This window comes from Phyllobates terribilis, unplaced genomic scaffold (assembly GCF_046119375.1).
Source record: "Phyllobates terribilis strain yellow unplaced genomic scaffold, ASM4611937v1 Scaffold_5__5_contigs__length_657084704, whole genome shotgun sequence".
Taxonomy (NCBI): Eukaryota; Metazoa; Chordata; class Amphibia; order Anura; family Dendrobatidae; genus Phyllobates; species Phyllobates terribilis.
This window is the reverse complement of record NW_027362765.1, coordinates 328,320,505-328,333,712: the sequence shown is the minus strand read 5'-3', so window position 1 is coordinate 328,333,712 and position 13,208 is coordinate 328,320,505.

The following is a 13,208-nucleotide window of genomic DNA, read 5'->3' as shown; positions in this document are numbered from 1 at the left end:
TAATTTTCCTCCTGCTGACATCCTAGATCTCTCTTTCATTACCCCATAAAGTGTGATGCCAATAAAAGGGCCCCCCAAACACAGTATGAAAGCCCCATGGTGAATTCCTCCACATGCGCAGTATAATGACCCTACTGTACCCCACCTCAACTCCCAGGGTAAAGTATGCTGACCCCAACACAGTATGATCACCCAACTGTGAGCCGCTAGAGAGGATGGTACATAATAAGGGACGGCGCTATACATAATAAAAGAGGAAACTATATAACTAAGGATGGCGCTATTCATAATAAGTGAGTACACTATATACTAAGGGACTGTGCTATACATAATAAGACTACATTCCTGCATCTGTGTGCAGTGTCGGTGTGCTGCCCTGTTTTACTGATGCATTGAGCATGTCCTATTCTAATCCTCAAAATTGGATCAGAACAGGACATTCTCTGACCTCACAGATCTCATTCTCAGATCCGTGATTTTCATGGATGTGTGAATTGATCTATAAAACTGTACGAGTCCGTAGACCATCCGATAAAAAGATCAGGCAGCACACGGACATTTCACACAAATGTGAGAATGCAGCCTAAGGGATGTTACAGATAACATTATCACTTCAAGTCACACAGTGCAGATATAGAATAATATTTACATCCAGGCACTTACCGCTGACGTCTCATCAGATCAGAGTCGGTTTCTGCTGCTTCTTCTCCATCTGGTCAGACCTTCATGTCAACATCTCCCAGCCACGACTCGTCTTGTCACGATGATCTCCAGCCTAGAAAATAACAAGGTCACATATTTTATGCATACATGTGTCTCCCCCGCTCTGTGTCCTCAAATACAGATATGTACCCCACCATTAATATACTATTAGCCACTTAGTAATCAAAATATAAAGTGATAAGCAGCACTGTGCCCCCCATTAACTATAATCTGCACCGGCCAATAATATAAATTATTCAGTCTCTGTGACTCTCCCCAATTAACTGTAAGGCTATGTGCACACGGAAAATATACAAGGCTTCACAGTACAAGCAAAGTGAAACCTCCATAATTACTCTCTCCCAGCACCCCCATCATTGCTCTCTCCCAGCACCCTCGTCATTGCTCTCTCCCAGCACCCCATCATTGCTCTCTCCCACCACCTCCATCATTGCTCTCTCTCAGCACCCCCATCATTACTCTCTCCCAGCACCCCCGTCATTGCTCTGTCCCCGCACCCCCGTCATTGCTCTGTCCCAGCACCCTCATCGTTGCTCTCTTCCAGCACCCCCACCATTGCTCTCTCCCAGCACCCCCATCATTGCTCTCTCTCAGCACCTGCATCATTGCTCTATCCCACCACCCCCATCATTGCTCTCTCCCAGCCCCCATCATTGCTCTGTCCCAGCACCCCCATCATTGCTCTGTCCCAGCACCTCCATCATTGCTCTCTCCCAGCCCCCCATCATTGCTCTGTCCCAGCACCTCCATCATTGTTTCTCCCAGCACTCCCATCATTGCTCTCTCCCAGCACCCCCATTATTGTGCTCTCCCAGCACCCCCATCATTTCCTCTCAGCACCCCCATCAATACTCTGTCCCAGCACCTCCATCATTGCTCTCTCCCAGTCCCACATAATTGCTCTCTCCCAGCCCCCCACCATTGCTTTGTCCCAGCACCACCATCATTGCTCACTCCCAGCACCCCCATCATTGCTCTCTCCCAGCAACACGTCATTGCTCTCCCCTTCCCCACCATCCCCATCATTGCTCTCCCCAGCCCTATCAGCCCCATTATTGCTCTCCCCAGCCCCATCATTCCTCTCCCCATCCCCATCAGCCCCATTATTGCTCCTCCCAGCCCCATCATTCCTCTCCCCAGCCCCATCAGCCCCATTATTGCTCTCCCCAGCACCATCATCCCATCATTCCTCTCCCCAGCCCCATCAATTCCATTATTCCTCTCCCCAGCCCCATCAGCCCCATTATTGCTCACCCCAGCCCCACCATCCCATCATTGCTTACCCCAGCCCCACCATCCCATCATTGCTCTCCCCAGCCCCACCATCCCATTACTCCTCTCCCCAGCCCCATCAACCCCATCATTCCTCTCCCCAGCCCCATTATTGCTCTTCCCAGCCCCATTAGTCCCATTATTCCTATCCTAAGCCCCATCACTCCTCTCCCCAGCCCCATCAGCCCCATTATTGCTCTCCCCAGCCCCATCAACCCCATTATTCCTCTCCCCAGCCCCATCAACCCCATTATTGCTCTCCCCAGCCCCATCAACCCCATTATTCCTCTCCCCAGCCCCATCAGCCCTCTCCCCAGCCCCAATATTTCTCTCCACAGTCCCATCAGCCCCATTATTGCTCTTCCCAGCCCCATCATTCCTCTCCCCAGCCCCACCATCCCACCATTGCTCTCCCCCCACTCCCCTCCCCAGCATTTCAGTAAAAAAAAAAAAACAACAACTTACCTCAGCTCAAGTCGCTCCCCTGCAGCAGCATCCTCCTGGTTGCCGGCAGCTTTCTTTCTGACCCAGGCGCGCGCTGCATGATGACGTCATCAAGCTGCGCGCGCCTGGGTCAGGGAGGAAGCAGAGGACGAACCCTCCAGCTCCGCTGCTATTCTCCTCCTGACAGCAGCAGAGCTGCAGGGATCGCTCCCTGACCGCCGCATGCAGGGAGCAGCTGCACCCTGAGGGCCCCTTGATGCAGCTGCATGGTGGGGACCCGGCGCAGCTGCATCGGCGGCGGTATGTCCACCCCTGGACTGCTATGGGGCCCCCCCTGGCTCACGGGCCCCATAGCAGTCGCGTGGTCTGCCGCCATTGGCGGTACGCCACTGATCAGCACCATTTGTAAAGTGTTGTTTTATTTTGTTATCATTTTAGAAGGTTTTAAAATGTAGCAGTAATTTTTCATTTTTTCAAGGAAATTTACAAAACTTATTTTTATAGGGACCTGTCCAGTTTTGAAGTGACTTTGGGGGTCCTATATGTTGGAAACCACTCAAAAGTAATCCCATTTTAAAAACTGCACCCCTAAAGGTATTTAAAATTGCTTTCAGGTAGTTCATTAACCCTTCTGGTTCTTTTCAGGAAGTAATGGAAATTTTGATAACTTCTGAACAAGCCGCTATAGCCAGCAGATTCTAAGGCCATTATTTGGCCTTAGAATCTCAGGTCTCAGGGTGATGAGGTTAAAGAGGGAGCCCCCACACTCTGCTAACTATTTAGATTCTGTAGTCACTATTGACCGCAGAATCTAAGGGGTTAAACGTCCATGGCCGGTGCCAACACTGATCGTGGCTGATACAGCAAGTTGTCAGCTATAATGTACAGGTGACAGTTATAGGATTGTCACCTATCGGGGAACGCTAGTCTCTTATATCACAGAAAAAAGACGTCCATTTTTCACTAAGGGGTTAAAAAAAGCTGCCTTCTGCTGCTGGATAACCTCTGGGAAAGGCTTATTTGTCCCCATCCACTTTCCATGATAATTGGAGTAAGTCACCACACCATTGTTGTAGGACCTGTATACAGGGGATCTTTGTAAAGCTTTCATCATCTATTAAAAAACAAAGGATGCAGCCAAGCTGGCATGGGCACGCTCTTTTTGGGGGACAAAAAGAGTCCACATAATATTTTACAAAGTGTGGAAATGATTTGCTGGATTCTGTAAATGTCTATCAGACAGACAGGTTGTCCATGTGCTGTTCATAACCTATGCCCTGTCTAACTCTTAAATACCTTTTTGTAAACTTATGATTTCCCATTACATGATGCCAATCAAGCATCCAAACTGCCTTCCATTTGTTTGTTTTTCTCATTGCAGTCACTCATAAAGTGGTTGCAGCCAATAATATGGGATTTACAGCATTCTTCTTACCTATTACTCCATCACCAAGAATGGAACGATGATAAATGTTTATCTATAGCTCATAAATCACATTCTGAGTTACAGCTGCCTACCATTTAAAAAAAATCTTACAGCATGAGTCCAAAGTACTTTGCAATGGAAATGCCAAACACGTACCTGCACAGAAGGTGCGGAGGTGCTGAGGGTACAAACGCGATAGATCTGCTTGGACCATTCATAGGTTGTAGTCTAGTGTCATACTGGAGTCGATTGGGCTTACCAGAGAAAATGATTCTGAGGGTCCCCTCTCCATTTACAGTATACCAAACATTTGCATGTCCTCACTTAAATTTTAGGATAGAGAGAAGTAAACACAGAGGGAGAGAGACCTGGAGCTCTACCATTTGACGTGATAGCTGATAGGTGACAGTCATTTTTTATCAATTCACAAGAAATCGAATTCCTCATTGTTTGAATTGGCCGGAACTTGTGGATTTCTGGAAATCCAACTCAAATCGAATCAATTCGATCATCTTAGCTTCCTAAAGAAATGTACTTAACTAATAGGCAGGAGACTACAATTTGACTTTAATCATGCCCCATAGTGTAGACTTTAGGAGCAAATTCCAAGATCAAGTGTGATTTTTTTTCTTTGCAGACAGGCAATTATGCTTTTAACCCCTTTACAACCCAAGGTGGTTTGCATGTTAATGACCAGGCCAATTTTTACAATTCCGTCCACTATCACTTTATGAGGTAATTACTCTAGAACGCTACATCGCATCCCGCTGATTCTGAGATTGTTTTTTCGTGACATATTGTACTTCATGATTGTGGTAAAATTTCTTCAATATCACTTGCGTTTATTTGTGAAAAAAATGGAAATTTGGTGTCAATTTTTAAAATTTGAATTTTTATGCCCTTAAATCAGAGGAATATGTCACACAAAATAGTTAATAAATAACATTTCCCACATCTCTACTTTACATCAGCACAATTTTGGAACCAATTTTTTTTTTTATTAGGGAGCTATAAGGGTTAAAAGTTGACCAGCGATTTCTCATTTTTCCAACAAAATTTACAAAACCATTTTTTTAGGGACCACATCACATTTGAAGTGACTTTGAGGGGTCTTTATGACAGAAAATACCCAATAGTGACACCATTCTAAAAACTGCACCCCTCAAGGTGCTCAAAACCACATTCAAGAACTTTATTAACCCTTCGGGTGCTTCACAAGAATTTTTGGAATGTGGAAGAAAAAAATTAACATTTAACTTTTTTTCACAAAAATGTTAATTTAGACCCAATTATTTTTATTTTTGCAGTGCTAACAGGAAAAAATGGACCCCAAAATGTGTTGTGCAATTTCCCATGAGCATGCAGATACCCCATATGTGGGGAAAAAACACTGTTTAGGCGCACGGTAGGGTTCGGAAGGGAAGGAGCACCATTTGACTTTTTGAATCTAAAATTTGCTTGAATAATTAGCGAACGCCATGCTGCATTTGGGGAGCCCCTGATGTGCCTAAACAGTGGAACCCCCCCACAAGTGACAATATTTTGGAAACTAGACCCCTCAGGGAACTTATCTAGATGTGTGGTGAGCACCTTGAACCCCCAGGTGCTTCACAGAAGTTTATAACATTGAGCCGTAAAAATAAAATTTTCACATTTTTCCCAAAAAATGTTTTTCAGCCTCCAATTTTGCATTTTCGTAAGGGTAACAGGAGAAATTGCACAATGCAGTTTATTGTGAAATTTCTCCTGAGTAAGCAGATACCCCATATGTGGGGGAAAACCACTGTTTGGGCGCACGGCAGGGTTCAGATGGGAAGGATCACCATTTGACTTTTTGATTGTAAAATTTGCTTGAATAACTAGCGGACACCATGTCGCGTTTGGAGAGCCCCTGATGTGCCTAAACAGTGGAAACCCCCTACAAGTGACACCATTTTGGAAACTAGACCCCTCGGGGAACTTATCTATATGTGTGGTGAGCACCTTGAACCCCCTAGGTGTTTCACAGAAGTTTAGAACATTGAGCCGTAAAAATAAAGTTTTTACATTTTTGCAACAAAAATGTTTTTCAGCCTTCAATTTTGCATTTTCATGCATGAGGGTAACAGGAGAAATTGCACCATGCAATTTGTTGTGCAATTCCTTCTGAGTACGCCAATACCCCATATGTGGGGGAAAACCACTGTTTGGGCGCACGGCAGGGCTCGGAAGAGAAGGAGCGCCATTTGACTTTTTGAATGTAAAATTTGCTTGAATAATTAGCGGATGCCATGTTGCGTTTGAAGAGCCCCTGATGTGCCTAAATAGTGGAAACCCCCCACAAGTGACTACATTTTGGAAACTGCACCCCTCAAGGATTTTATCAAGGGGTATAGTGAACATTTTGAACCCAAAGGTACGACACAGAATTTGATAACATTAGGTCATCATATTGAATAAGTTGTCATTAGTCTTGAGCGTAAGTGCTCGCTATTTGAGTTTCCATGGGGTACTCAGGTATGAACCATGTATCGCGCGTGCTCGAATGACATGCTCGAGTCCCCGCCCGCATGTTTCACGCTTATTAGACACCCAAAAAAAAACAAGCGGAGATCGCTCGTGCATGGCAGGCAATCCCCGCAAGGTTTTTTTTGGCCGCGAAGCATATGGGGCGTAGACTCGAGCATGTCACTTGAGCGCCCGCGATACTCAGTGCATTCCTGAGCACCCGATACAAACTCAAGTAGCAAGCACTTGCGCTCAACACTAGTCGCCATATCGTCATCTTTTTTTTTTTTCACTTTTGAAAAAAATCCTAACCCTAGCCCAACCCTAACCGCAATCCTAATCCTAGCCCAACCCTAATCCCAACCCTAGCCAACCCTAACCCCAACCCTAGCCCAACCCTAACTCCAACCCAACCCTAACCCAACCCTAACCCCAACCCCAACCCCAACCCCAACCCTAACCCTAACCCTAACCCAACCCTAACCCTAGCACAACACTAACTCTAACCCTAGAATTTATTTTTTTACTCTGTTCCTCGTGCGGTATAAGTGATTAGACGATTTTATTCTTCCGGTCGTGCGATTACAGCGATACCAGAATTATTTTGAGAGCTATAATTTTTCCATATTTTGGCCGACAGAGTCATGTGACAGCTTGTTTTTTGCGGGATTAGTTGACAATTTTATTGGTGCCATTTTCAGGTACGTGACATTTTTTGATCGCTTTCTATTCCGATTTTTGGGAGACAGAATAAACAAAAACCAACAATTCAGGATTTTTTTTTTACATTTTTTTATTTTGTTATGCATGTGGTAAAATTGATAAGGTAGCTTCATTCTTCGGGTCAGTGCGTTTACAGCGGTACCACATTTATATAGTTTTTCTATGTTTTGGTGCTTTTACACAATAAAAGCTATTTTATAGAAAACATTTTTTTTGCATCACTTTATTCTGAAAGCTATAACTTTTTTATTTTTTCAGCTGATGGAGCTGTATGGCGGCTTGTTTTTTGCTGGACGAGATGATGTTTTCAGCGGTTTGACGGTATGATGATAAAGCATTGTTTTTTACTTGTTTTTTTTTTTTTTTTACCGTGTTCACTAAAGGGGTTAACTAGTGGGACAGTTTTATAGGTCATTTCGTTCCAGACGCGGCAATACCAAATATGTGTACTTTTATTGTTTATTTTATTTTTTTATAATATTTATTGATGGGTACATTATTTTTTTCTTTTTGGTGGATTTATTTTTTTTTTTTCATTTTTTAACACTTTTTTTACTTTTATTCTTTGTCACACTCTGGGAATTTCACTTTTTTTTATTCTGATCGCCTGTATAGCATAGTGCTATACAGGCTGTCACTGCTGCAGATGCAGAAGATACTTTGGTCATGCACTGCGCATGACCAAAGTATCTTCCTGCTATCTGGTGACCTGGATATTGTCATGACGACATCGGGTTGTCATGGCAAACTCCAGGAAGCCGCAGCAGACAGCGTTGGACGCCGGCAGGAGAGGTGAGTATCGCGATCACCTCCCCTTGCCACCGCAATGCTGCGATCGACTTCGATCGCAGCATTGCGGGGGTTAATGTGCCGAGAGCGGTGCGGGACTGCTCTCTGCACATAGCACTGGGTGTCAGCTGTGATCGCCATGACGTACTATTCCATACCTGGCTCTTAAGTACCAGGGCGCAGGTACGTATTAGTACGTCTTGGGCTTTTAAGGGGTTAATAGACAAGAGGTTTCTAGGAGCATTGCTTTCCTAGCTCCAAGGATTTATCCAACCATGCCACACTGAGAGAGACCCAATTCTTTATTCCTTACATCTGTGAGACATGGACTATGATTGGAACGCAATACTCAGCTCAGCAGGTAACTGCCTTCTACAATATTGTGGAAAAGTTTTAGGTGGTGTGGAAAAAATGATGCAAAGAAAAAATGCTTTAATACACCATAATCATTTTTATTTCAATTGTGCCAAAATATTCCGCAGCACTTCCGCTGCTTTCAAAAATAGAAGTGTTAATAGTTTATTTTTATCCATTAACAAAATACAAAGAGAATGAACAGAAGAGAAATCGAAATCAATATTTGGTGTCACCGTCCTTTGCCTTCAGAACAGCATCGATTTTATCTAGGTACACTGTATCATCTCTTCCAGGACTCCTTTTGTTCTTTACCCTGAAGATCGTTCTTAATGACATTGACTGTGTATTTGAACTTATTGGAAGAAAAAGCACTACATAGTAGACGAGCACACCTCCAATCTAGAATAATGTAGAGAAAAGTTTATTGGACCACACATGATAAAAACGTTTTAAAAAAAGCCATCAATTGGCATACAAACTGCCCCCCGCATGACTGATGTCAATAATCAAACAGTGATGTACACCCCCAAATACATACGGGTATAACAGTGAGTAGGGAATAATGCTGAAATAATTTAGAAAAATCCCCAATAATATATGACTGTGTATTTGGGGTAATTGTCCTACTGCAGAATAAGTATGGAGTCGATCAGACGCCTCCTTGATGGTATTACATGATGGATAAGTTACATAGTTATAGTTATATAGGTTAAAAAACAAACACAGGTCCATCAAGTTCAACCTTCAATGTTCTCTATGACTAGATAATTTATAACCCATATTCACATTTGTTGTGAGAAAAGCATCTGGCCCTTTTTTAAATCCAGATATAGTATCTACCATTACTGCTCTTGCTGTAGGGTATGCCACAGCCTGACTGCTCGAACTCAAAAGAATCCTTTCCTAATTAGATGCCTTTACTCCAGCCATAATGAGTGTCCCCTGGTCCTTAGTATGGTCTTTGGAAGGAATAAGTCAGTTCCCTGTGCTGACCACACATATAGTTATACATATAAATGAGAACTGACTGTAAGTTCTGAATATCCTTTATAAAATATAGAGCCCAAAACTGGATCCCATGCCCAAGTATCTGCCAATCCTGATGGCAGATTGGTTATATGTACGGCCAGATATTTGGCAATTTGGTAGATAACAGAATAGTAGTATATGCATATGTGAAACTTTCTATAATACATCTGTGTTTGGGAATTTCTATCGAAACACAATGATAAGTTGCAGAATGTTAATATAATAATGATGTAGAAGGGTTCCATTGATTATAATGGGGTCCATCCCTTCTGTTATGTGTCACTTTTTAGAATGCAAAAATGTGTATTATGCATAAAAAAATCCACTCTAGCTGATATAATGGAGCTCAGACAGACCCCATAATAGTCAATGGGTCACTTCTGCTTCCATGTACATTAGTTCTGTAACTGATCTGTTTTGGGCATGAAATCAGTTTGTCTTTTTCTAAAAGGGATCAAAAAGAATTCACAAATGTAGATCCAAACCCCAGGTAAGATTAGAAAAGCTCTTTAAGGATTTGTACACACAATGTCTTTTTCCGGTGAATTCTACCAGTAACCCGCCTGATAAAGCCCTAAAAATACACCCCAAAAGGATTAACATGAACTCCACAATGTAAAAATGACTTGCTGTGCATATGATCAGCATTTTTGGACTTCTTGTAATTGCTTCGGGCTTCTAAAGCTGCAAAATGGTTAAAAGAAATGACCTGGTGGCTTCTGTGTATTAATAGCTGCTTACTTTTAATGCATTCAATAATAGGAAAAAAAATGCAAAAGGCGTCAGAGAGGATGTAAAAAAAGGCGCTTCAGGAAAAGCATCGGCAGAGTTTTCTTGAATTGTCTTTTGCAGGAAAAACTGCCGATGTCTAAAAGATGCCATGTGTAATTGCCCTTATTATGAACCATTACAATTCTATCAGGTCCTGTTATGAAACCAGATCAGTCCACATCAGATCTAAAGCGAAGACATTTTTGGATTGTGTGCTATAAGACTTTTCCAGGAAATCCTAATGGGAATTGTGGGCCTCATGGTTTCTGGTTTATCTGAATATTTCAGTACTATTTTCCATTTTATTTCCATTCAATGCGACATATACTGGAGAGGTTATTTGGTGGGAAGGGGCAGAAAATCCTTGGCATGTAAAAGTTCTAGGAAAGAGGATTTAATTTCATGAAAACTCATGAAAGACGATGTTGAACTGTGAATTTTCTTTTTTTTTTCTCTTTTCCGTATAAGCTTCTATTGGGAGCGTCAAAAAGACACATGGAAAAAACCTATTTGCAATCTTAAGCGCAGAATCCCTGTGTTTCTGCAGTAAAAAATGGATATAAATGCTGCAGCAGTTACGACCTATCAATAAAGGGGAAATACATAAAGCTGCAAAAACACAATAGTGAAGAGTGCAGAAGCGTATATTGTTTCAGACACCATAAAAAAAATACAGCAGGAAAAAAGCAGCATTATTGGGGATTTTACTTAGGCATGTCACATCTTAGGACTTGAATAGGCCGACACTGCCACCAGTTGGCCAATTTAGACCATACATGACATTTCTGGTACTGAATAGACATCTAGTGGAGGTTTGTGGTAAAACAAGGAATCTAGTCTGGTATCAGACACACACAGATATGGACCAGTTTTCTTGGACACAACACAAGTACAATAACAGTCACTGCCATTAAAGAGTTTTTCCAACCACTGGATTATTTTTCACAAAGGATAACATTTTTTATATAGTTTTAAGTAATTGGTTTCATTTCTATCTGCCCCTCTGCACATCCACATTCACATAGATGAATGGGCGGTCATATTCTTACAAACTACATTTCTGAACAGAACCTTGCTTCTCCTTAGTGCTGGAGATCCCTACTCCCTGTCCTGGATGCTCCTGACAAGTCCCACATTTCTGAGTTATTATCAAGCTAATCTAAGTGTAAGATTCACCTTAGGGCGCGCTCACATTAGCATCTAAAGAAATAGCTCCGATGTTGCTCCTGAAAAGTTGTACGAGTGGAATCCATATGGTTCAACTTATATCGAGTGCTATGTGTGTGCGATTTTTTCCTCACCTAGCATCTGTATGACATCTGTATGCAATGTGTTTTTAACATCATCTTTTACATCCTGTAATAATTTATGCAATTTAAAGCTAGTTTACAAACAAATAAAGCAATCTTATATACAGGTATAGATGGTTACTGTAGAATATATAGATATCCTGTAGACACATCATTTCACAAGCCTCCTACATCTCCTGCATATTATAAACTTGCACCCTTTAGTGCCTTTCACTGAAGGGTGTTTAGCCTTATTTAACCTCTTAAAGAAATAGCTGCTCCCTCAATGCCAGGTGACGACACATACGTCCAGACAGCTGTAAGACGAGTGATGCAAAAGGTGACCCCAGGCGATGATATTGAGGCATTTTTGACTATGTTTGAAAGGGGGAAAAGCTGCTGCCAGAGCAGTGAGCAGAGGTGATGTGACATCATTATGTATATTACCCCTGTACTGTGACATCACTGTGTATATTACCCCTGTACTGTGACATCACTATGTATATTACCCCTGTACTGTGACATCACTATGTATATTACCCCTGTACTGTGACATCACTGTGTATATTACCCCTATACTGTGACATCACTATGTATACTACTTCTATACTGAGACATAACTATGTATATTACCCCTGTACTGTAACATCACTGTGTATATTACCCCTATACTGTGACATCACTATGTATACTACTTCTATACTGAGACATAACTATGTATATTACCCCTGTTCTGTGACATCACTATGTATATTACCCCTGTCCTGTGACATAACTATGTATATTACCCCTGTACTGTGACATCACTATGTATATTACCCCTGTACTGTGACATCACTATGTATATTATCCCTGTACTGTGACATCACTATGTATTTTACCACTGTACTGTGACACCACTATGTATACTACTTCTATACTGAGACATAACTATGTATATTACCCCTGTACGGTGACATCACTATGTATATTACCCCTGTACTGTGACATCACTATGTATATTACCCCTGTACTGTGACATCACTATGTATATTACCCCTGTACTGTGACATCACTATGTATATTACCCCTGTACTGTGACATCACTGTGTATATTACCCCTGTACTGTGACATCACTATGTATATTACCCCTGTACTGTGACACCACTATGTATATTACCCCTGTACTGTGACATCACTATGTATATTACCCCTGTACTGTGACACCACTATGTATATTACCCCTGTACTGTGACATCACTATGTATATTACCCCTGTACTGTGACATCACTATGTATATTACCCCTGTACTGTGACATAACTATGTATATTACCCCTGTACTGTGACATCACTATGTATATTACCCCTGTATTGTGACATCACTATGTATATTACCCCTGTACTGTGACATCACTATGTATATTACCCCTGTACTGTGACATCACTATGTATGCTACTTCTATACTGAGACATCACTATGTATATTACCCCTGTACTGTGACATCACTATGTATACTACTTCTATACTGAGACATCACTATGTATATTACCCCTGTACTGTGACATCACTTTGTATATTACCCCTGTACTGTGACATCACTATGTATATTACCCCTGTACTGTGACATCACTATGTATATTACCCCTGTACTGTGACATCACTATGTATATTACCCCTGTACTGTGACATCACTATATATACTACTTCTATACTGAGACATAACTATGTATATTACCCCTGTACTGTGACATCACTATGTATACTACTTCTATACTGAGACATCACTATGTATATTACCCCTGTACTGTGACATCACTTTGTATATTACCCCTGTACTGTGACATCACTATATATACTACTTCTATACTGAGACATAACTATGTATATTACCCCTGTACTGTGACATCACTATGTA